The sequence below is a fragment of the Cavia porcellus genome, unplaced genomic scaffold, assembly GCF_034190915.1.
Source record: "Cavia porcellus strain 051 isolate PalLab524CR breed Dunkin Hartley unplaced genomic scaffold, mCavPor4.1 scaffold_7, whole genome shotgun sequence".
Lineage (NCBI taxonomy): Eukaryota > Metazoa > Chordata > Mammalia > Rodentia > Caviidae > Cavia > Cavia porcellus.
In genome coordinates, this window is record NW_026947490.1 from 62,948,510 (window position 1) to 62,974,375 (window position 25,866).

Below are 25,866 nucleotides of genomic sequence, written 5' to 3' on the forward strand. Positions count from 1 at the left end.
TGTTTTTTTCCTATGTCTATCTAGAATGTCTTTCAGTATTCTTTCGACATTTTGTTTGGTGGTCATGATGTTCTTCAGCTGTTCTTCTTAATGGAAGTATCTTATTTCTCCATCCATTTTGAAGGACAGTTTTGCAGGGTATGTCAATCTAGGTTGGAGATCTTTTTCTTTACAATCTGAAATACTTCACTCCATGCTCATCTTGACTTCACTGTGTTGAGAAGTCCACTGTGATTCTGATAGGTTTTCCTTTATAGATGATCTGTCTCTTCTCTCTAACAGTTTTTAATATTCTGTTCTCATGTTGGATTTCTGGGATGTTGATTATTATATGTCTGGATGTAGTTTTATTTTGGTTATGGCCATTTGGAGTTATACATGCTTCACTTCTCTGTATCTCAGTTTACATTCTCATGTTTGGGAAATTTTCAGCTATTACTTCTGTAAATAGCCTCTTGATATCATTTGTGTTGTCACCTTCTTTTTCATTTATACCTATCAATCTTATGTTGTTTTTCTCTGCATCATCTTGCAGCTGTTGTGTTGCTATTTCCTGATTCCATGTTTATTTTAAAAGATCTTTCCTTTCCTGTTCACTAACTGCAATCTTGTTTTCAAGGTCTGAAAGTCTCTCTTCACTTTCATTAAGGTGATTTGCCAACTTTTGATGGCATTTTTGATTTCCTATATATCTGTTTGAATCTGTTTCATGCATTCTGTTTATTTCTTATATTGTTCATTCAAGGTTTCCAATTTTTTGTATTGTTCCTCTAATTTTTAAACTATGAGTTCTTTAAATGTGGTCAGCATTTCTTTCATTACCTTTATTATTTCTTCTTTTACCTGGAAGATTATTTCTGATGTGAGTTCCTTTACAGCTTCCCAGCATTGTTTCTTAACATCAGTTTGCATTAATTGCTGTAATGTCAGGTGTTTCTGGTGTATGGCTTATATTTTCTTCTGTGTCCATGTCCATGTCCATGTCCATGTCCATGTCCATGTCCATGTTTTGTCATTTTCCTACATTCCCTTAGGGAAGCTGAAGGGAAGGTCTCAGTTGTTTCTTTGGTAGAGAATATTTATCCCTGTTGCAGGGAGTTTCCCCAGTCAAGTGGAGGTCCTTAGACCTTCAGGTGACTCCTAGCCACTTGGGGTCATCAAGACGTGCCTTACCAGTCTCAGAGCAACATGCCAAGGCTTCCCTGTGGGATGGAAATCGTGTGCACTCAGCTGTTTGCAGTCTCCCTGTTTGAATGTCCACCTTGTGTTCTTTGATACTGTGATTTGAGGAACTATTTTCAAGAAAATAGTGTGTAATCTACTAGCAGGTAATTTCTTACTGTTATGGTTTTTTGTTTTGTTTTGTTTTGTTTTGTAGTTCTGTATTGCGTGTACCCTTACGCCGCTTTGGTTTGTTTTGTGTTTTTCTCTTTTTTCTCTTAAATTAAAAAAAAAAATCGTGTGCACTTTCATGAGGCGGAATGTAGATGGCTGTGGGCTGCTCAGGGGTCACTGAGTGGGACCTATCTCTATTGCCTTAATTTTTTCTCTGATCTTTATAATTTGAGGAGTTTGTTCCTGTTTTCCTTATATGGATATTCAGTGCTATAAATTCGCCTTTTATGGGAGTGATTTCATTGTGTCCATACATTCCAGTATGTTGTATTATCATTGTCATTTAATCTCTGAAACTGTCTAATTTCTTCCTTAGTTTTGTCTGTGACCCACTGGTTGTTCAGGAGGGTGCTATTTAATTTGCATGTATTTATGAAGTTCTTGTGGTTTCTTTTGCCATTGATTTCCAACTTCATTGTACTATGGTCTAATAAAATACATGAGATAATTTCAGTTCCTTTGCATGCACTTAAGCATGCTCTATGAGATAGTAGGTGGTCTAGGTTGGAGAACATCCTGTGTGCAATTGAGAAGACTGTGTATTCTGATGTTGTGTGATAGGACACTCTGTAGATGTTTACTAAGTCTATTTGTTCAAAAGTTTCTACTATTTCATTATTGAATTTTGTCTAATGGATGTGTCTTTTTGTGCCAGTGAGGTATTGAGATCCCTCAACACAATTGTATTAGCATGTATTTGATTTTTCATGACTGTTATTTGTTTTATATTGTTGGATGTACTCGTATTTGTTGCATATATATTTAAGATTGTTATTTCTTCTTCTTGGATTGTTCCCTTTACTAGGATATAGTGACTTCCTTTGTGTCTCTTACTCAGTCTTGACTTGAAGTTTACTTTGTCTGCAAATAGATTAGCTATCCCTGTCTTTTCTCAGTTCCTGTCACATTGTTTTCCAGTCTTTTACTTTCAGTCTATGAATTTCTTTGTGAATTAAATGAGTTTCTTGTGTACAGCATATTGTTGGATCTTGCTTCTTGATCCACTTTGCCTTTCTGTGTCTTTTGATTGAATTGAGACCATTAACATTGATGATTACAACTGATATGTATTGATTTATCTTTATCATGTTGTTTTCCTGTTGTTGGCTCTACTCCCTCTCTCTCTCTCTCTCTCTCTCTCTCTCTCTCTCTCTCTCTCTCTCTCTCACTGTCTCTCTCTCTCTCTTTCTCTGGATATATATTTGACTTGCCTAGTGGATTCCTTCTGTTGAAGTCCATGGAATTGAAATCCTTGTTATATGTTCTTTGAAACATTTTAGAGGGCTGGTTTGATGGTCATAAATTTCCTCAGATGTCTTTGTCATGGAAGTATCATATTTCTCTCTATCAGTTTTAAAAGATAGTTTTGTGGAGTATATCATTCTGGGTAGAAGATTGTTTCCCCTAGAATTTGAAATCCTTCACTGCAAGCTCTCCTTGACTTGAGGGTTTGTGCTGAGAAGTCAGATGTGATTCTGATGGGTTTTCTTTTATAGGTGATTTGTTTCTTTTCCCTAACAGATTTTAAGATTCTCTTGTTGTGTTGAATTTCTGGAATCTTGACTATGATGTGCCTCGCTGTAGATTTTTTTCAATTGTAGCTAATCAGAAGTATATATGCCTCATGTATGTGAATGTTAAATTCTTTTCCTCTGCCAGGGAAGTTTCCTGCTGTGATGTCTGTGGACAGTTTTTTTTATACCTTTTGTGCTAAATTCTGCTTTTTCATCAACTCTAGTCAATCTTAAGTTATTCTTCTTTGCAGAGACAGAGTCTTAGTCTGTGTTGATTTATGCCAGTAAGCCAACAGTCACGTTTTGATGGGGGTAATGAATAGTCTCAGTAAACCTACGCCTTCTGGCCAAGACCAGGCTCATTTAACTTTCAGCTATCCAGTGCACCTGTTGCTTGCCTGAGCCCAGCTGGGAACCGCTAGATGGCAGTGGTTATGAGTTCTGAGCTTAGTTAGCCCCTCTCCTAGATGGCTACTGGCCAATCAATCTCTCTCACAGTTGAACTGAGTTCTCAGCACTCACTGCCAGCTAGTGCAGTCCTTCATGTCCACTGCTCCTCTCCACTGTTACGTCTCTTTGTGGTGGCCTCTGTGGTCCCCAGCAGTCACTTTGTGTCTTCAGGTTTATATTATTCCCCTTGTGCAGTGAGTCTTGTTTCAGGGAGAAGTCTTCACCAGCTATCTTCTCCTTCTTCTTCATGAAGTTTCTCTCTTCACATTCTCTGTGGGCTTCAGTTAACACTTAATATCCTTCTTGGGATCCACTTCCCTCCTTCTTGTTTTCCTCATGTTGCTATCTTCCACTGTGTGGATGGAACTCTCAGAGAGGCTCTTTGTCTGCTGCATACTGCTCCGCCATCTTGGCGCTCCCTTCAAGAGTTATTATTGCTGCTGTATAAGTTTCAAAGACTGTTGCATCTAATCCTTTCAGGTAGCCTTGAAGGTTCTCATCAATACTGCATTGGAGCTCTCTGTTCAGCTTTCTCCTTCCAGTAACGTGCCATGAAGGCTTTAGTTGTCATCACTCCACAGACTCTCAGTTCCTTAGTGCAGAGAAACCCCAAGCTTTGCTCTTGGCCTGTCTCTCTGTCTCTGTCTCTCCGTCCTTCTGTCTCTCTCTCTCTCTTGTAAATGCTCCCTGTGGTAAGCATTCTGCAGGAAGAAGGCTTGGACGATCATAGAGCTTACCTTTTTTGTCTTCTTTCAGGACTCACTGCCTTGGTTATGTAGTGTCCAATATCTTGAAAAACGTTTTACATATTGTCCCAATTCTGAACTATTTCAAACAGATAAACTCAATCTGTTACTCTGTCTTGCCATTAAGCATAAAGTATGTTTTTAAATATTTTTTCATATATCTGTGGACATTTGGAGCCAATTTTTTTCCATATCTGTGGAAGGTTGGAGCCAATAAAAGGGTATTTTTCCACTTTAAACATGTTTTTAAGGTAAAGAAACTAAGGCCTAAATAAATGAAGTATTTAAACCCACACAATGTGTGGTGTTACATCATCAGTTATTGTGACATACAGTTTGGTTCTGTTTTCACTAGATTACAGGATTGTATGATTGCAAACCATGTCTCATATCTCCCCTCACTCATATCTCCACTCACAGGACTCCATTGTGGAACAGTTCCAACAATTACTCATAGTTCATGCTGATGTATCATTACCCGTTAGAGCAGAGTTTGCCACAGTGCAGTCTGAAGTCTGCCTGTGTAGAAGCAGATGAGGCCATGCTCTAGAAGTACTAGTACAGTTCCCATGAATAAGATCAGGAGCTTGTACTTAACTAAGCTTTTATGGTAACCGGGAAGCACACAAAAGTCTGAGAGTTTTAATGCTAAGGGAGATAGACCATCATCTCCATTGTTAAGACCGTGGTTAAGCCACAAAATAGACAGTATAATTCACCAAATAAATATTGATACTCCCTTAGAATGCTCTAGTATGTGGCATGCTGAACAGGATAAGTACGGCTCAGGCCCACAAGGAACTAGGACAGAGAGATAGTATGGGACTTGGCTTTTCAGTGTCCCTGTATGTACAAGGTGGTCTGTCTAGGACACTTTATTTGTTCATCATTAAAACAAAAATGACAAGGAATAATTTCTGCTAATACTAGAGGAAATGTCAGTTACTGTATGTGAGAGAACATTGGATTTTCATGTCACCTTGTCTAAAATGCTATCATCAAACAATGAAAATATAAACATGAGAGCTAAAAGAAGGTGCCAGATCCCTGACCAATGTTCCCTCTGAACAGATGTCAGAGGAGCTAGGTATGATAGCATCAATCTTCTCAAACAGTGCATTTGATACTTTTACCCATTGAAAGAAAGATCTATGATGTATATTTGGCACAGTAGGATAGATGGAGTGGGTTCTGTGGCCTGAGACAGCTGACCTGGGCTTTCTTTCCACAAGGTTTCTCCCAATGCCCCCCAGCAAGAACTAAAAACTTAACTATCTAAAATGTGGTCCTACGTAGGGTGCAGCCACCTCACCTGGGTGCTTGTTATGCATACAGAGTCTCAGACTTCCTATTTGACCTCTGGGTCAGAATCTGTGTTTTAATAAAATCCTTGGATCATTCATATGCACGATAAAGTGTGAGAGGCACTGGGCTAAGGAGTAGCCTATACTTCCGTGCAAGTACTGCATAGAGAAAGAATCAATCTGCACTGAAGCTCTCCTTCCATGACTGCCTTTATTAGATATCCAAGTTTGATACATAGTTTTCCTGCAAATTTGATTTAGATGTATGTTAAATGTAAAACTATAATTTCTGTATCCTTACCCAACATTATATGTAAGTTTATAAAATGTTGATTTAAAATCTTCATATACAATCACTATCGCTTTTGTAAAGATTTCATGTTATTACCCCAAACCATAATTTGGGCAAGAAAATCTTTTATACTTATGAAGCAACCTTTTACTTCTCCTCAGAATACTGACTTCAGATTTCAAAGGGACGGTGTTTTGTTCTAAACTCCTAGAATTGGATGAGCTAATCATTAGCTTATTAGTAGTCTTAATTTATCAACTTTCAGTGCTCAATTTTATAGTTACTTTCACATAATGATGAATCCTGTGAGCCAGTTTATACTCGCCAATTGCTTTTTTCCATTCAGTTTTGCTGAGTGACACATTACAGTATCTACTACAGTTGGATTCAAACTTTATATATTCCTATGGCCTACTGAGATGGTTTGTACATTGTTAGTAATTCAATTGGAACTTTTTCTAACCCTCAGAATTTTCATAAACAGATTTGTATGTAGATAGGGTATTTATATTTTAGTCTAAAACTTTGTACTCCACAGAAATGGCTTTCATCTATTTTTAACACATTGCCTAAATTATTTCAGGTCATTGTAATTAACTTTAGGCACCAGTGTGTAGTCTACTCTAGAGCACATATAATGTGTTACCTTACATATAAACCATCAGCATTGTTTACAACTTACACAGTATTTCTCCAACATTCTGAGAAAGTTATAAATGGAAAACCTGAGCATGGGTCCTTTGTTTTAGAACACTCACCATATTAAAAGAGTGAGAATGGACTAATACTGCTGATATGAACATTTTAAGCATGTTTTGATATGTATAATCATTAATTGATGTTGGATATGTGCCCAGGAGCAAAATTGCTGGATCAAAGGAAATATGTATAATTACATCTAGTAATTACTTTTAAATGATTATTTTTACTCCATTGAGTTTGTACCAAATGAGAGCTCAAATATAAAACTTGCATAGATATTGTTGCTGGGTTAGAATTTGATTCAATCAAATGACTTGCCTTTCCCTTTCAATTTATTGTTAAATAGTTTTACTCTAGGGAATTATTACTGTTGGTCTTTACTTTAGACTAACGTATCTTGACATAGTCCATGGCTTTACAGAATATTTTAAAACTTTTTTTTCAGGGCTAAGGATCAAACTTGGGCTCTCTTACACATGTAGCTGTACCCCTTACTAAAGAATCTTACTAAAAGATAATTTTATATTTTTGTAGTTCCTGCTTAACTTCCTATAAATGATAGAATATTGGTAGCTCAATTTCTAGTTATTTTATGGTTTGAATCCCCCCTCCCTGCAAAGACCTCATACACTTATAGGCTGAGCTTTTAGAAAGTGGCTAAATAAGGCAGAACTACGGATTACTGACTGTTAAGAAGTAAGACCTGGTTAGAGCAGGCCACTGAAGTGTGAGCTGGAAGGGTGTATCTCCCTCCCTGTCTCCCTTCTTCCCTTTCTGTTTCCTGGTCACCATGATGTGAGCAGGTTTCCTCCACCAGACCCTTCCTTCTTGCCATTTATGCCTTGGTGCTAGCTGGACATAGACTGTAAACATAACCCAAAGCAAACTTCTCCTCTTTAAGCTGTGGTTGTTGGGTATTGTCCCCAATGTTAAGAAAGTGACTAAAAAAGATTTTAGTCATGAATTTGCTGAAATCAGAGGAAAATACACACTGCTATTTGGGGCAAGGTCCTATTGAACAGTGTGGTCATGTGTCAGTGTAATACGATGCCTTTAGTTCCTTGATGAAGTTACGTGGAAAGGTAATAGCTGGGTGGAATAGAATTCCTTCACCAGGGAGAAGAATAAACTTAAGTCATCTGTAGGCAAATGGATGGGCCTTGAGACCATCATGTTAAGTAAAACAAGACAAACATACAAATTTGTCTTAGTTGCTTTTCTCTAATTGCTGAGACAAAATACCTGCTGCCTAACATTAAGGAAGAAAAGGCTTATTTAGCTCTCAGTTTGTAGAGGTTTCAGTGTGTAATCAGCTGACTCTAGGGCAGGGTGGCATGGTGAGGGGCAACAAGTTCAAGGCAGCAGAAGATAACAAAAACAGTAAGAACAAAGGAGGGCGTGACAAGCCTCTTTTTCTCCCTTATATTGTAGGCAGGCTGTCTGCTCTAGGCTGGGTAGAGCTCTTACACAATCTTTGCACCCCTCTCTTGCACAGGCTCAGGATGTCTACAAATTGAGGACCCTGGCCAACTGCTGAGTCACTTAAACTTTTAGACTTCTCAAATTGACATCATGAATCAACTATCACAGCATCCTTGGCTTTAAACCACTGCCGTTTGGCATGTCCTCTACGTAGAACTGCAGACTCATTTACTTAAGTTTCTGAAATTCTCAAGTTGACACAATATATCAACCACTACAAGGCTTAACTATTGCATGGTTTCTTTTACATGGGAAACCCAGAATACATATAAATAAGCAGCAAAATAAAACATAAGTAACAGGAAATAAGGAGATAGACCTTTTGCAAATGGTAAGGAGATCACAAGATGGAAGGAGAAGTGAGGGAGGAGAGGGGAAAGCGATGGAAAAAGAATTAAGATGAGTTATGTATATGTACCCGCTGCCCACGAGGCATGTCATTATTATGTACCACAGGCATGTACTAGTAAAAATAGAAACTGAAAAGTGCTATAGAAATAAGTAAAATTTTGAAAAAAAAATAGTGGTCAAAACAATAACACATGCTGAGGGCCAGTTGAAGAAATGACTCCTTCTTTGCTGAGTGCCTTTTTTCCAAAGAACAAGACGAAGGTACACTATACATTGTCAGTATAGACTTATTTCTATTTGCCAGTTGCAGAATTCAGGGTTAGAGTTTTCTCACAACCTTCCTCATCATTAGAAGAAGGACCTGATCAAAAAAATAAGTGCATGGATGACATAATTATTAGCAAGTGTGCTGAAAGCTATGGAGACAAATGGGATGGAGTGAAGACTTATCGGACAGACAGCCCATGTCAGACCAAGACACCAGGCAAGGCTGCTTTGAATACATGCTTCTCAGCAGAGATGGGAAACATGAAGCCTTCTTTCTGCAGGCAGAAAGAAGGGGTGTGTGTGGGCGCCACAGGTCGGAGGGTCCTTTGAGGTTTCAGAGGATCTACAAGAAAGCAAGGTTATTTGTATCTTAGCGGGTAGGAGAGAGACACAAGCTGGGCTTGGAGAGCTGAGCAGGGACTGATTCCAGGAGAACGTCCAGGCCATAGTAAAAAACTGAGATTTTATTCTAGAGCACTGAGAATCCACCGAAACACCTTAATTAGAACACGACATGATCCTACGCCTGTGTTTAGATGATTCCTCCTGAAGATGTGTAGAATGTGTGTCAGAAAGAGGAGAAAGTGATCCCCCTAAGAGGCTGGTGACCCGTTGAAGCTTAAGAACATGGGGCCCATGCAAGACTTTCTTACACGATGGATGAAAGACTAAGGAAACAGAAAGTGTTAAGGGTCCATTCACGAACTGTTTTTTTTTAAAAAGAAGGTTTCAACTATAAAAAGGGAAACAACCATAGCAAGCCTATTTTTACTACATTTCACCAAACAACATGGAATCACCCATTTAATCAATAATTAGCAAATATTAGATTATTAGGGCACAGTAATAAAGAGCACAGTGCTTTTCTCTGAGTAGCAAGTATTTAGTATTAATAGCTGATCTCTAATTTATAAATCATAGATAACAGGATAGTCTATTTGTAGCAGAATGGCGCTGGGTGTTCATCACTGGTTGAGTACTTTGCTCCTTATCTCGTAAGCCGCTGCAGGATCCCTAGCATGCAGGCATTACTGCCTCAATCCAGTTACGGGGCAGCTTCAGCCCTGTGATTTCAGTGGTGTACCCAGAGTGCCATGTATTCAAGGCAGGATCCATTAGGATTCAGCAAATTGTAAGCTACATGAGAAACTCAAAAAAAGCTTAAGCACCAAAGATCATTTCATGGGCCAAAGAGTAGCAGAACTCTAAGAAGGTTCTGGAAAAAGGGACTCAAAAGTCCTTTTTTTTTTATTTTTTATTTTTTGCTTGCCATACTTCCTCCTTTCTTATCTTTTTATTTTATTCTTTCTCTATCAGTCAAGTTTCTCTCTTTCTACAGAGTTTTCTCTGTCTAGCTTCCCATCACCCAAGAAAGTCACATATGTTTTCATTTACAATTCAGAAATCTAATGGGAGAGAATGTGACTGACTCAGTTTTGGAGACATACTCTTTCCTTGTCTAACTGTGCACAAGAAAACAGTATGGTCCTTTACAAATGGCTTCCACGACCTCCACTAGAGCTAAGTCATACGGCCATCAAGAGGGTTCCTACTGAGCTAGGAACATGCTTCACAAGAAAGCACTGCTGTCACAAGACCAGATTTGGATTATTACACTGATCGACATGCAATATTCTTAGCTCATCTGGCACTCACTGCTGTTTGCCATGCTGTTATTTAGGATATTTTAGAGATATACACACATATAGTATATATGTGAGGCTATTGCATGTGTTTTAAAGATGTACAAAGGGTATTTTACCTAAAATTTAATCTCTAGAATGTTCTGTTGGTTTTTTTCAAATGATAAATTCTTTTTGACAGCTTTGGCTAGTTCTATTTATTGTTGTTTTATTTTTATTAAAGAACTCTTTCATAAGTCATGCTTTGCAAATGAAAGCAATGTAAATTATAAAACATAAAAGGTAATTGTTTATGATTTTATTCAAAATACTTCTGAACTAGCTATTGCCAACTGCTGGGTATGTATTTAGCAGCCTGAAATTTAAACAGAATAACACTTGGCTTTCTTTTGCGTTTTCTCTTTTTGTCAAATACTTTGTGAGATTATGAAGTATGCTATTATACTGTCAGACTGAGTTTAACAAATGACACTCCACTTTCCACCTACGTGAAATGGTCTTCATTTTATGTGCGTAGAAACCTATGAAGCATTCATGTGTTGATCTTGTGATTTTATACTTGGAAAATTACAGATGATCATTTTCATACCTGTCACTTTTGGCTTCAAACTTTTGGTTGAAACCACAGGGTTTATGTAGCACTCACAGCAAGCTAGTGCTTTTCCTTTGCTTTAAATTAGCTACTACTTCAAGACTATGGGACAGTGCAGCAGGTGGCAAATAATATTAATAATAATATGAATACATAATCAAGCTCTGTTATGATACAAATCCTGCATGAGCTTTGGGATATTTAAATACCAAAAAATCCTCCCACCTGTTTGCATTGAAAAACTTCATAGTAACAGATGAACGCCTCTTATCTTTTATTTCTGTTTATTTTGGAAAAAGCCAAAGTAAAGTTTAAAAAAAAAACTGACTCCATCAGTGTTGCATGAAAGTTTATCAGGTATGAGTCTCCCCTTCCAGAGTTCAGTGAAGTCAGACAATGCTGCATTCTTACTCCTTACTTTTATATTTTTAGAAATTGTTACTTACATCTTCTGTTAAATTTTCTCCAGAATCACTGCCAGTTAATAAAATATTTCAGGATTGAGAAATATTGGATTCCATGAAAATAATGATTTTGGACTGCAGAGTTATTCTTTTTCTTAACATCATCATGTTACCAAAATTAGGAATTCTGGGCTACATTACAGTTCTTGATCACAAATAGGAGAAAATAACCACGCTGGGTAGCTGATCTTGTGTAAACTTCACAGTCCAGAACTACTTGAATTTAAATAGGCTCTGAGATCAAAGTGGAGAGTGGCCTGAGGTGATGTCAACTCATGTCAAGGGGTCTCTGGGATTAAAAGAAGCACTTTACTGAGGAGCTGCAGGTCCACTGGTGCCGGTCCACAGTAGCTATGCCCCGTGGTGTTTTTGATCATAAATGATCCGTTTCAAATAAATAGACTTGCAGCCAATTCTGCAGAAAAAGTCACTTTCTAAAAAGGAGAGACTGTTTTGAGGGTCAAAAAGGCACAAACAGTATAGTAAAATAAAATATATCCTGCTCTTTTTAGTGGAAAAGACGGCTGGGGGTTTCCATTTGCCAAATTCAATCAGGATGCCAAAAAGTCGAGAAATCTGGCAGAAGCTATAGAGAGCAGTTCCATCTTTCATCTATATTTCGTTTCTGTATTTATCTAGCTTTAGAAAATGTTGGGAATGTCTTTTCCTTCTGACTTGGCTCTTTTGGTAAACCACAGAAATACACCGGCAGCTTCTCGTAATTGTTTGGTCATTAAGTGCAGTCCATCTTTAACTTATGAGAAATAGATTCTTTCCTTAGATATTTATGATATATACCAACAATTGTTTGTTGTCATTTCTGAAATTTATCCCAGAAATAAAAGTAATTGATTTTGTAAACTGGCAGCTCTTTGACACAGTTCACAAAGGCAGGAAGCCAGTTCATTATTTTTGGCCTTCAGCTGACCCAAAATAGTTTCCTTGTATAAGAAGCGATTCACAGATGCTGAACGTAAGAATTACTACTAATAACGGTATGTCTGACTTCATGAGTAAGTAGTTTTTGGCACTCAGAAAATATCTTCTGTTTTCTCCTTGAACACAGCAATTCTGTTATATACAAAATGTAAACAGTGCTTGAATTAGCACGTTGGAGACCTTAATGTACCAAAAATATGCATGCATTAACATTCCCTTCTAAGACTCCTTTTTTCTCTTTCTCCAGGATCAGCCAGTTTTTGTTACTTAAAAAAATAAAAACTCTTAGTTGCTTGGAGCTGCGTTGTCTGTGTTTCTCAGCCACGCCTGGTTTAAGATATTTTGAAAGCTGTTTGGACACCAAGTAAAAAGTACAGGTGCTAAACAAAAGTTATATTTAATAAATCAAATTAATTCTACATTATGCAAATTTAAATCAAAACAATTGTATCTGAGACTCAGGAGCAATCCAACACAAAGGCTTGGATTTATGGACTTATTAGTTTACAGTGTGTTTTTGGGAAAAAAGAACTTCATTTTCTACAACTTTGTCTGTGAATAAAAGTAGAAAAATATTTCTAAAGTTTATGTCATCATTGTTTATAATCCAAGTTTAAATTTTGAATTCAGAAGGAAAAAGCTGGAAAAGTACTCCCAATGTTCTGTTGCTCGCAGTGAAAGCTAGTGTGCAGTTTGGTGGCTTAGTTGGTATTTATATAGCGGAATATTATTATAACACTAACTACTAAAAATTCATTTTCACTGGACTGTGATTTTCTGATTGTGGGAAATCTGCTGTAAATTTCTGTGAAAATAAATTTGTTTTTTCTTAGATGATCATTTGCCAATGGAACTGATTGCCAGAGTATCAACCCAATAGTTTCATTCCATTTTGCATGCAGAGAAATAAAAGTGAAAATCTTTTTGAAAATTACTGTCTTTTCCAAAGAAGGGTTAGAAATACTTGTCTAAGAGGTGTGGCAAGATCATCCTGGGGCAGACACCACTTTTTTTGCCACACAGTCAGAACACGGCACAGATAGAATGTGGGTGTCAGCCTAGGTCTGCTGTGACTAAAGGAAGCAACAAAGATGTTGGCTTATTTTAAAATAAAATGGTATTGACATGAAATTATTATTTTTGCACCAGAATCTTCCCTGAGCTATGCTGGTGTAAATGCCATTAAATTGCCAGAATGGGCAATTTGGGATCTGGAAGGGCTATCCAGGAACTTGACCTTAAGCACTACACCAGCCCATGTTCACACAAGCAGGAGAGATCGTGTGATACAGAGAGCCAGTGTGCAGAAGGGAAGGGCCAGGCTGGCACTTTGATAGCAACTTCTTAAAAGAACAGGAGGCCCCTGGGAACCAAGTACACAGTCTTTCCTGAAAGTGGTATCTCCAGGGACCTCCCAATCAGTCCTTCTATGAAAAGTCCCACTATCTCTAAACATCGCCACCCCCGGGACCACGTCTGGAGCACAGAACCTTAGAGTGTACACTGGCTCTAAATCATAGCAAGGCCCCTCGATCCAGCACTTCTCTGCAAAGCCAGGGCCGTTCTTGTTTTACTTGATTCACTCAACTTCATTCTGTAAGTTTGACCATTTAGAGCTTTTGATTTACTCTTAAGTATTCAATTAAATTAATAATTGATTTTTCACCAATTATTTTTACTCAGTGGATGATTATTATTAATAATAAGTTAAATCAAAATCATGAATGTGATTTAAGTATATTTTTCATTTTCCTTGAAATCCTAGAAGATTCATGTGTTATATAAAGAAAATGATTTGATAGTAGCATAGCTTGGATCTTCCATGTACCTCAAAGACCCATAGATTGAAGCTTATTAATAGTGCCAACAGCTTGGAACAACTTGGCACTATTAGTAGGCAGTAGAAACTTTAAGAATGGGGCCTCATGTGTAGTCTTCAGGTCATTGGGATGTGCCCTTAAAGGGAGTAGTGGGAGCCCAGCTTTTTCCTCTTGCTGTCTTTGACTTCCTGGCTATGAGACAGGGGGATTTGCTCTTTTACCTTCATTTGCCATAACATATGTTGCTTCCACAGGACCAAAGCAATAAAACCAAATAGCCAAGCTACTGGATCCCCTAAACTGTGGGCAGAAAGAAATATATTGATAATCTCAAGCATTTGTTTCAGTAACATGAAGCTGACTGACACAGGTAGTAAACATAGACAAATACACAACAGACAAAAAGACAGACACTTCACGGGCATTAAAGCTATCATAGGCTGTTTTTTCAAAAGTAGAGCATCAGAATGTTCTCATGTACTGGTAGGATATAGCATTGACTTTTGTGAAAATTTAAATGTGTTTTGAAAGAAAATAATTTTAGCTGGTATAGGTGTGTATAAGTATGTAAATAGATGTCGCAAAGCTATTGCAATCAAATTTAGAAAACTGGTAAATCTGAGGGAGACTAAAGAGTGAATAAAGTAGGATGCAGAGAATTGAGTGTGTGTCTGGTGTCAGACATGTAGGTTTGAATCCTGGCTGCCAGCATGGTTGCCAAGTCCCCCACCTTCCTCTTGGTCTCATCAGTTATGTAAAGAGGATGACAGTTTCCTCAAAGTGTTATAGGGAGACAGAATGCCCTTGCTTTACGGTATGGAAAGCCCTTGTACTTGTTGATTTGGGGATGGAATTCTACTGAGCCAAGGCTGGGACTGAAATAGATTTCTAGGATGCCACTCCTCACACCCAACCCCACTGGATTCAAGTCATCTTCTTGTACACAGAACCAACTCAAATGGCAAGTGCTGTCTTTGGCTTCCATGTTTTCAAGTATAGACAGAATTGGCTGTGGTGGTCTCCTGCAACAGACCTCAGGGCCTGAGAGCTTGTTACCACCTGGACAAGATGCTAGAGGTACACATTTATTATGTACAGACATAGATGTGCATGGCAACCTCTGAATCTTATAAGGCATATTTTGTGGGACCTGGGTGACGCTCTCTAAACTCAGAGCAGGGTTCCAGAGTCCCTGATGGTGTAGAGCTGAAGAATGCAAGGTAGTTTGGGTTTCCATTCACAACTCCAAGAAATCTTTTTATTAAAATCTGAGCTATTAGGCAATAGCTTCTTCAAAGACCCTGATTCAGATGTCTTCATGCAGATGTGTGTGTCATTAGTGAACAAAGACATTGAGAGATAATGACTAAGAAGCCCTGGTGAAGCCTTGACTCTAAAAACAAAGACTTCTTTGCCCTTCCCTGCTCCCTTCCTGCCTCCTTCACCTCCTCCTTTCTTTTCTTCCTCCTTCCTCCTTTCCTCTTTTTCTTATAATATTGGGGATGGAACCAACAGACTTACGCATGCTAAGCAAACACACTCTACCACTGAGTTACATCCCCAGCTCTCTTGAAATTTTATTTGAGATAGGGTATCACTAGCCTCAAACTTGTGATCCTCCTACCTCAGCCTCCTGAGGAGGTGGAATTACTGGCATGCACCACCATGCCTCGCTTATAAAATCACGTTTTATCTCTTTGCTTTGTATAAGACTTTACATGATCTGACCCCTGTCTGCCCCTCCATCATTTTGCCCCTCTTCCCCATCCTCCCATGTAGCACAGATTACTAGATGTCCCCCAACATCCATACTCCACTCTCTGAAGGGAGTACTTAGCAGCTAACCATAGAATGCATTTCTCAGCCTCCTCTGAATCTTGGTGTGCTTGTATGACTAAGTTCTCATGAATGAGTGCTCATAAAATAATGTGTGCTAGGTTTGTTTGTTTTGTTTTTTTCTTTAAAATAAATACAAAATTATTTTTTGCCTTACATATACATTATATGCACAACCTCAAGATAAATTAATGTGATATTTTTATAGTATGCCTAGGTTTTGCTAGTGAATTGTCATATGAGGTCAGGTGTCAAATTTTCCATTTGTGCTGTCAGTCAGTGCTCAGAAAGTTTCAGATTTTCGAACATTACAGATCTGGAAATTTTGGATTAGAGATGCTCAATCTTTGTGAGGGAAATCAAACTTCCTAGGTGTTTCCCCACTACCTTTGGGGATCTTTATGTTAAAGTAGTTTATCCTGAATTCAAATTAATATACTTATAGAAAAATGTCTTGGCAATTATTTACTACTTTTGTGTAGAAAAAATAACATCTCTTGAGTATAGACAGCTACACACAGCCATGTCCAAGCTGGATGGCAGGGCAGGGGCTGGATGTCATCTGTGTGCCACGCTTTTGCTACACCCCTGTGAGGGGACCACTATTGACACCACTTTCCTCAGTCTAGCATGTGCTCCAAATCCCCAGGTCACACAACACATTGCTCCTGCCCATCTTTCAGGCTTCAGAATTGTTCCTGTTCCTCCAAGGAGTCTATGTTTATCTCTACATTGGTCAAATTCCCCATCATTGGGGGAAATTACCCACCACCTGCAATTTAAAAGCATAAAGGATTATTTTCACTCACAGGTTGAGTGAGTCTAGTCTGTGGTCAGCTGGCCATAAGGTAGAAGGACTATGGTAAAGAGTATGGTAGAGGAAAACAACTCACACTGTGACAACCAGAAAGCATAGAGAGAAGAGGGCATCTAGAGGTGAGAATATACCCTTCCAGGTCCCACTGACCTGGTCCTTCTGACCAGATCTCCTCTCTGAGCATGAGACTTTTAGGGGAACATTTTAGTTCTAAACCATAACTTGTATCTGCTGATTGCTTCCTGGAACTTGTACTGCTCTTCATCCCTATTGTGATGATATATTTGTTCAGCTCAGTAAATTGCAATATCCCTGGGCACAGAGGTTCTGCCTATCTTTCTACTCTTGCATTCCAAGGAGCAAGGTCAGAGCTTGCCACTGAGCATAACACAGCAGATATTTGTTGAATGAAGCAGTTAACTGGTGTCCCCATTTTTGTTCTGCCATATACCTGTAATATCCTAGAATGAAAACACTATAAAAGTGAAAACAAAATAAAGAGGATTTGAATAAGGACAGTGTCTTACTTTTTACTCATTGAGACAAAGTACCTGATGCCCAAAGTTGGGAAAGGAAGGGTGCATTTCCTATAGTTTTTGGAGGTTTCAGTCCATACTCAGTTGGGTCCAAGGCAGGGTGGCATGGCGGGGCCGCAGTTTGTGGCTGCTGCAAGCAGCAAGGCAAAAACAGGCAAGAGAGACACGCCTTCTTCCAGCCATTACATTGTATGCTGGCTCCACCCCTAGGTGAGTGGAGCACTGACACCATCAATCCAAGAGTTAGACAATGAACCAATGACAAATGCACAATGCAAATGCATGAGGCCTGGGGGCCACTGACATAAACCATGACAGACAGATATTTACAATATTTTCTTTCTGTATAGCTGCATGTGCAACAGGGTTTGTTTCTTTTAATTTTTAAACAATAGAAATAGCAGCTGAGTCTGTATGGCACAAACTTTGACTCTATTACTGGCTGTTAGACAGGTTTAATTTCTCTCATTTTTTTTCTTCAGTTTATACCTTACAAGATGTTTAATCTGTGTTTTCCAAAGGCTGGCTGCGACCGTCAGAACTGAGGGGATGGTATAGCATAACAGTGTGGGTGGTACAGTAGGTCAGAGGAGGGGAACAGCTGTAATAGCATCTGCTGGTAGAGCACACTGTGTGCAGGGAATGAGGTAGGCAAGCTGACAGCACCTCTGAGGAGTGAGCAGCAAAGGTAGCTATTGTGCAGTGAGGAACAAACTCCAGGGAACCAAAAGCAGAAGATTGGAAAAAGAACTAGGCCCCTGCTGTTATGAAGATGAGCATTTCTGGTGTGTGCATGGAACTGGCAGAAGTACCTCAAGGATCTTCCAGGACCCTGTGCTCTACTTTCTGTTCTGATGTTCCATTTTCTCGTATACAGGTATGTGTACAAATAGAAGCTGTGATTGTAACACATTTTAAAGTTATTATAGGAAGTGGCACATTGCCACAAATCCTCCTCAGAGTACTTCCCCTCATATCAAACACACATCCCATCATTCCGGCCACGTTGTGAAACAGTTCCAGAAGTCTTTTTTTCCCCCGAGTGTCTTTTGTTGCCTTGTCTTAGCTGTCTTGATGTCTTGAATTGATTCAAAACGTGTGCCTGTCATGGTCGCTTGGATTTGAGGGGAGAGCCAGAAGTTGCCTAGTGCCAGATGCAGTGAATAACGTGGATGAGATACATCATTGTGTTTTATCAAGCCTGCCTTTCTGTTGAATGGCTCTCAGCAAGTGGCACGGTAATGACTCTCATGGAAGAGGACTTCCAGAACTGCTTCTGAAAGTGGAGAGATGATGGGAAAAGTCCACTCAAAACCAGGAGGGATATTCTCATGGGCATTGATGGCATGTGTCTTTTACCGTAATAAATTGTTTTTTAAAACTTAGATGTTCATCATATTTTTGATCATACCACATGTATGAATTTCACGGCAGACTGAACATTTTGTTTGGGGAGAAAAAGAAAAAGGATTCTATTGTTTAAAAGTACCTTTTAAAAAATACTAACTTAGACATTGCTGTAATAAGTTGAGTTGGCAAAATTCATGCCAGATGAGAACTAAACTGAACATAATTTTTGCCAGAAGAGGAAGAAAGACCTCTGTAGTCTAAAATCCATTGTTTTTTCACTGACATTTTAATTTCTTATAGACAATATTGAGAAATACCATTTTGCATAATTTTAGCTGAAAAGACTAAACAAAATTTTGTTACTTATTAAAATCTTTTGTAGCATGGTGAGTGTTTTTTCAGAGTTGGTAGGAATATTGCTTTGTGAAATGTGGGCTGGTATTCAGAGTCTATCTTTAAAGGGCTCAGGCAGATTCTACTAGGGACAAGAAGTAAAGAGAAAAAATACAATCTCACTTGATGTCTTTCTTCCAGAAGACGCTAGGAGAGAAGGAAATGGACTGCAAGTGAAGAGGTGGACGAAGTTTAAGGGACGCTTGAATCTAATAAAGAACAATGGAAGGAAGGCTAGGAGAGCCCTGAGAGCAAGCTGAAAGCAGCTGGTGGTTAAGAAAAGAAATTATTGGGCCAAAAGAATCTTTCCTTTAATCCTATTTCCCAAAAAATTAGTCATTTATTTTCATGCATGTGGCTCATAGTTCCAATTTAGCAGGGGCAGGGGAAGCTATTTCTTTGACATTGAAAAAAAAATTGTGGCACTTCTCTCCTGCATTGAGCTTTATTTTTTTCCATATTAATCTGCTTTTGAAAGCTAAAATGCAATAAAAATAACTTTAGGCTAGTGGTTTATCTAAATTTTAAAAAACTCTTTGGCTTCATCTCTTCTGGATAATATCGTCTCTATTTTTACTTCCATGAGGGATGGACACTATATCCAATAATGTATTTTAAATATTGGTATGTCTTTTTTGAGGGGTTTCTTTAATAATGTGCCAATTTGGGGGGATAAAATGAACATACCATTAAGAATTTAAACTGATTCTGACACAAAGATATACTGTGGGAATTATCATTCACTTCAATATGTGTATATTTAGATAATTCTTAGCCTAGCCTAAGAAATGTTAGGTTAAGAAAAAATTCTTAACATTTTTTAACTTGATAAAAGTTAATTTTACTGTTTCACATCAGATTTTATAAATTCTTAATGTTTCTCAGTAATGTCATAAACAGAAACAAAATCCTGTATGGAAAAAATCTTTGTATCATTAAGTATGTTCTAATGTATTATCTCTTATTTTAAAAGCATCCATGTTAAATTATCAAGTATAAACCTATACCTGGATTAAATGGAGACATTACTCTTATGAACCTGTTTTTGCTATTTTTTAAAGAAGTGATAGGCAGGACATACCTCAAGTTCCTCTCCTACACCAATATATTGTATAGCTACATTCAGTTTGAACATTTTTCTCTGGTTTTGAGTGTTCCTTCGCCTGGCCATTGCACACACTGTACTGGAGACCTCATTTTCTTCTTTAGGAGCTAGAAAGTCTGACGTGAACAATGCACTCGCTGTCACTGCCCCATATTCAGTCCATTTTGTTTTGGTGAGGGGGATTGAACCCGTGGCCTTGTGCACGCCCTGCTGCTCAGCCACACTCTCATCTCTGTGTACTCAATCTTATCTCTTTTCCTACTCACTAATTTCCTAAGGTTCTGTCAGTGAATGTCTACATGCCTCACTATTTCTTTAAAATGTTATCCTTCCTTGGTTTCCATGATTCCACAGGTCTCCTCCCTCTTTGATGAATGATCTTTCTGTCAGATCCAATTGTGTTAGCTTTAAATTATTTTTTAACTGGCAAACAATAATCACAACATATTCATGAAGTAGTAGTGTATGCTCTTTTGACACATGTATCTTGTATAGAAAGATTAAAATTGAGCTAAGTTGACATCCCTTATGTTTGTGTAGTTAAAATATATAAAATCTATTCTTTGAGAAAGTTTGAAATGTACATGATTGCTAACTATGTAGTAGCTCTGTACAGCTTATTCCTTTCCTCTAACTGGGACCTGGTACCCATTGACCAACATCTCCCCTTTCCTCATCCCATGTACTCCATTCAGCCTCTGATAAGCACCATTTTTCTCTGCTTCTGTGGGTTAAACGTTTTTAGAAGCCACATGTAAGTGAAATCTTGTAGAATGTGTCTTTCTGTACCTTGCTTATTTAATAAGATGCTCTCCAGGTCACTCGTACTGTCCTAAATGGAAGGATTCCCTTCTTTTTCTAAAGCTGGCTAGTATTCCACTGTGTACATATGCACATTCTCCTTATCACTCATCCATATGGATAGTCAGATTGATTTCATATCTTGGTTATTGACAATAATGCTACAGTGACGGTGGCAGAGCTGTCATCTCTTCCACGTAGTGGTTTCATTTCTTTTGGCTGTATCCAGAAGTGTGATTGCTAGATTATAAGTTGGTTTCATTTTAATATTTTGAGGAACCACCATATGGTATTCTATAATGTCTGTATTAATTTGTAGTCCTACAGACTGTATAGAAGGATTCCCTTTCTCCACTGCTTTTTGAAAGAATTGTCTTTCTAATAGCTATAAAGGATAGGTCATTGTGGCCGTTACTTGCATTGTTACCTGTTGATTGACATGGAGTCTATTTTCATACAACTCTTTACTTACTCTTTACAGAAAACTTTACTCACATCTTTTGCCTGTGTTCTATGTTATTTTCTCACTGAGTTGAATTTCTTACTTGTTTTCAGTATTAACCCTCTATCATATGCATGACTTGCAAAAATCATCTCCCATTCTGTAGGCTGTCTCTTCATTCTTGACTGTTTGCTTGACTGTGTAGAAATATCTTATTTTGGTGAAATCACATTTGTCTATTTTTGCTTTTGTTGCCTATGCTTTTAGGTTTATTTCCCCTGGAAAAAAAGTCACTTTAGTGTCAAAAAGCTTTCCCCTGTGCTTTCTTCTAGTTGTTTTTTAGTTTAAAAGTCCTCAATCCATTTTGAATTAATTTTCGTACATGACCTAAGTTCTAATGTTATTCTGTTGCATGTGAATATCCAGTTGTCTTAACATCATTTACTGAAATAACTTTTTTTCCTATTCTGTGCCCTTAGTACCTTTGTCAAAAGTCAGTTGCCCATGTGTGGATTTACTTTAGGGCTCTATTTTTTTCCATTGGTCTATATGTCTGTTTTTTACACCATGCATAATGTTTTGATTTCTATAGCTTTCCAATATATGTTTTGAAGGTACATAGTGTGATGCTTCCAGCTTTTTTCTTCTCATTAAAAATTATCTTGATGATTTGAGATCTTTAATGGTTCTACAATTTTAGGTTGTTTTTGTATTTATGTGAAATATGTCACTGGACTTTTGTTAGGAATTTCCTGGGATCGGTAATATATATTGGGGTTAATGTGGACATTTTAACAATGTTAATTCTTCTGTTACCATGTGACATCTGCCCATTCATTTGTGTCATTTTCAACTTTTATCAATATTGGTTTACAGGGCAAAGATCTTTTACTATCTCGGTTAAATTTATTCCTAAGTTCTTTATTCATCTATTTTTTTGAAGCTAGTGGAAATGGGGTTATTTTCTTATTTTCTTTATGTAATAGTTCACTGTCACTGTCTAGAACATTACTCAATTTTGTAAATTGAGTTTGGTATCCTGAAACTTTGCTGAATTCATTTATAGTTGCAGCAAGTGTTTGGTGAGCCTTTACAGATTTCTGTGTACAATTATCTCTTCACAGACAAGGACAATTTAACTTCTTCCTTTCCAGTTTGTCTTTTTCTTTATTGTTCCTATACACCTTTTATGGATGCTTTCTTGTTTGTTTTTGTCTTTTGGGGTGTTTTGGATTTGTTTATTTGGTACCAGGAATAAAACTCAGAATCTTGTGCTTGCCAAGTAGGCCTTTGTACCACTGACCTACATCCCTGGCCTTTATGGATGCTTTTTTGATGGCAGTGACAGAAATATACTCAGATGATTGAGCAAAAGGAATGAAAGGACCCTGCAGGTTCTTGTAGCTCACCTCTGGGGAAGGCAGCCGGAAACTTAGAACCAAAGAGTCGTGCTGTCTGAAATCTCTAGTTCTCTGGGAACTTGCTTTTTTCCTAGGCCCACTGGACTTCACTCTGCTTCACTAAAGCCTTATTATATTAGAAGTGCCAGTACTTGCTAAATTTCACAGCTCATTAGTACTGCCATCATGAAAGACCTGATTTCAGTCTTTTTTTTCTGAATTTTATTTTATTATTAATACATCTGCATTACTAGTGTAAGCACTTTACAATTTATTTATTATTAGTAGGTGCATTTTATTAATAGTGCAAACACTTTACAATCATCTTGGGGAATGAGTACATGTACATAATATAACCTGCTCCCTTTTCTTTAATCCCCTTCTCCAGCCCTTAGCTCTCCCTTCCTCCTCTAATTCTCCTTCCCTCATTTGCATTCTTGTTAATAGTAATCTTAGCTCATGTTCATGGCACAGAATGTTTACATTTGTTGAGGTTATTGGGTTCCTGTATGTGACACATCTGTGTTCTATTTATTTTCCCTTCTGCTCCCTCTCACCTTTCACCTTTGCCTTTTCAACTCCTCATTTGGAAGAGATTCAGACTCTTGTGTCCTTCTATCCTTCCGCTATCCATCTCTTTGTACCTTACCAAAAGTGAAAGACACTATTTGGTATTTCAATCTGTATATTTGCTTTATTTCGTGCAATATTATATTTTCCAGGTGAATCCATTTTCCTATCAGTGTTTCAGCTTTCTCCTTTCTTTATAACTGAATAGTATTTCATTAAATATAGGTAGCCACAATTTCTTTACCCAGTTGTCTGTTGATGTGTATATATGCTATATTCCAGAGTTAGCTGTTATTAGCTTTACTGCTGTAAATATTGGTTTGCATGCATTGCTGTAGTATGATATGTTAAGCTCTTCAAGGAGAATAGCTGGGTCATATTGGATTTCTAATTTTAGTTCTTTGAGAAACCTCCATATTGGTTTCCATAGTGATTGTTGTAGTTTGCATTCCTGCCAACAGCAAGGGAGGGTTCCTTTTTCACCACATCTTCACCAGCAATTGCTATTGTTTGATTTTTTTAATGATTGCCATTCTTTCTGGTATGAAGTGGAATCTTAGTGTGTTTTAACTTGTATGTCTCTAATAGCCAGAAATGTTAAACATTTTTCATGTATTTGGCCATTTGTATTTCTTTCTTTGAGAAGAGTCTGTTCATTTCACTTGCTCATTTCTTCACTGCGTCTTTTATTTTAGGTGGTAGAATTATTTTGAGTTTTGAGACATTCTAGATATCAACCGTCTGAGGAGTATCTTGCTAAGCCTTTACCCATTCTATAGAATGTCTTTTCTCTCTGCTAATTGATTACCTTGCAGTACAGAGCTTTTCAGTTTGTTATTAATTCCATTTGTTTATTCTTGCTATTATTTCTTGGGCAACTTCAGTTCTGTTTAGAAAATCTTTTCTGACACCTATGGCTTCAAATGTTTTACCTGTTTTGCAGTAGATTAACTGTTTCTGTTTAAATAGTTTAGATCTTTGATCCATTCTGATTTTAATTTTGTACTCCATGAAAAACGTGTCTGCTTTCAATTTTCTGTAAAGTTACCCAGTTTTCCCAGAACCACTTGTTGAATGGGCTGTCTTGCCTTCAACATGTGCTTCTGTCCTCTTCCCCAAATATCAAATAGCTGACTATGTCTCGGGATGTTTCTGTATCCTCTGTTTTGTTCCATTGATCTATGTATCCATTTTTGTTCCAGTACCATGCAGTTTTTATCACTGTTGCTTTGTAGTATAGCTTGAAGTCAGGCGTTGCTGTGCTTCCTGCTTTGCTCTTGTTGCCCAGAATTGCTCTTGCTATTCTAGGTCTCTTCTCAAATGAATTTTAGGATTGTTTTCTCTAACTCTGTGAAGTATGCTGTTGGTATTTTTATTGGGATTGCATCGAACTGAGTAACAGTTTTGTGAATGTGGCCATTTTGACAGCATTGATTCTGACTATCCAGGTGCAAGAACACTTTTTCATTTTTTTTCTTCTTTTTTTTTTTACTTAAAGAGAAAAAAAAGAAAAGAAGTAAAAAAACAAAGCAGTAAAAGGGTACAAATAATACAGAATTTCAAGAAAACATACAGTAAGATATCACTAGTTAATAGGTTACATATTGTCATCTTAGAAACAGTTGTCTGAATTATAAAATTAAAGTATATAAAGTGTACGTTTATACAATGAGATTGCAGACAGTGCCGTTCAGTGATCCAACAAAAGCTCAGTAATATGAATTTCCATCCTACACACTCAAGCATACATGCAGTTGTATCCCTTAGACCACCTTCCTTTCGTCTCTTTTTAATAACAATTACACTTTTTGGGGTTTTTTACTCCCACAGTTCTTATTACTTTTTTTGAAAAGAATAAAACCTAAGTGACTAAACAAAACAGAGTCGGTTAGAACAGAAGGATGGGCATGGTACATGATGCAAAAATAGAATATCAGGTGATCAAAAATGGGTACCATTGTGCCTCTTGCTATTTTTTTAAAAAGTTGCCTATATCGTCAGGTATAATGGAATTGATCAAAACAGTACAGAACAAGACCAATAAAACTTACCCTGGAGACCTTATAGGATTTCAAAAGAAGATAATAGTCAAACCATAATGGGCATCTTAGTGAATCTTACTGCCTTCAAAGTGGTTGCCTATACCCTCAAACTTGAAACTATCAAAATAGAATATAGTAAAATCTGACAGAACAAGATGGGGAGAGCAATACTGGGGTTCATATCAGGTTAATAGGAAAACAAAATTACTATAATATATGCCACTATTTTTAAATTTAGTTTTCCCTTAATTGAAAAAAAAGGTAAGGGGCTGGGGGTTTAGCTCAGCGGCATAAGCGCCTGCCTTGAAAGCAGGTAGTCGTGAGTTTGCTCCCTGGTACCGATAAAAAGGAAAAAGAAAAAAAAAGAAAAATATGTAAGAAAAAAATAGATTAATTTAAAAAAGGGTGGAGATTGAGGTAAAAGAGAACATTGTATTAGAACAACACAGGTCAGAACCGAACAATTTATTATGCATCATTGTGTTTCACCCCCAGATAATCTAACATAATAGGAGTCACCATAGTGCCTCCTTCCTTGAATTATTTGAGTATAACTTCATATACTATAGCATCAAGCATATCAAGTCAGTCTGAAGTTATTCAAGAGAATGAA

The 25,866-nt window shown here is 37.6% G+C and overlaps 1 protein-coding gene across 1 annotated transcript in view; it reads left to right on the forward strand.

Annotated features, from left to right (window-relative positions):
• Odad2 (outer dynein arm docking complex subunit 2) overlaps window positions 1-25,866 on the forward strand; it is a 181,094-nt gene that overhangs the window by 127,497 nt on the left and 27,731 nt on the right. The gene's annotated exons all lie outside the window — the stretch shown is intronic.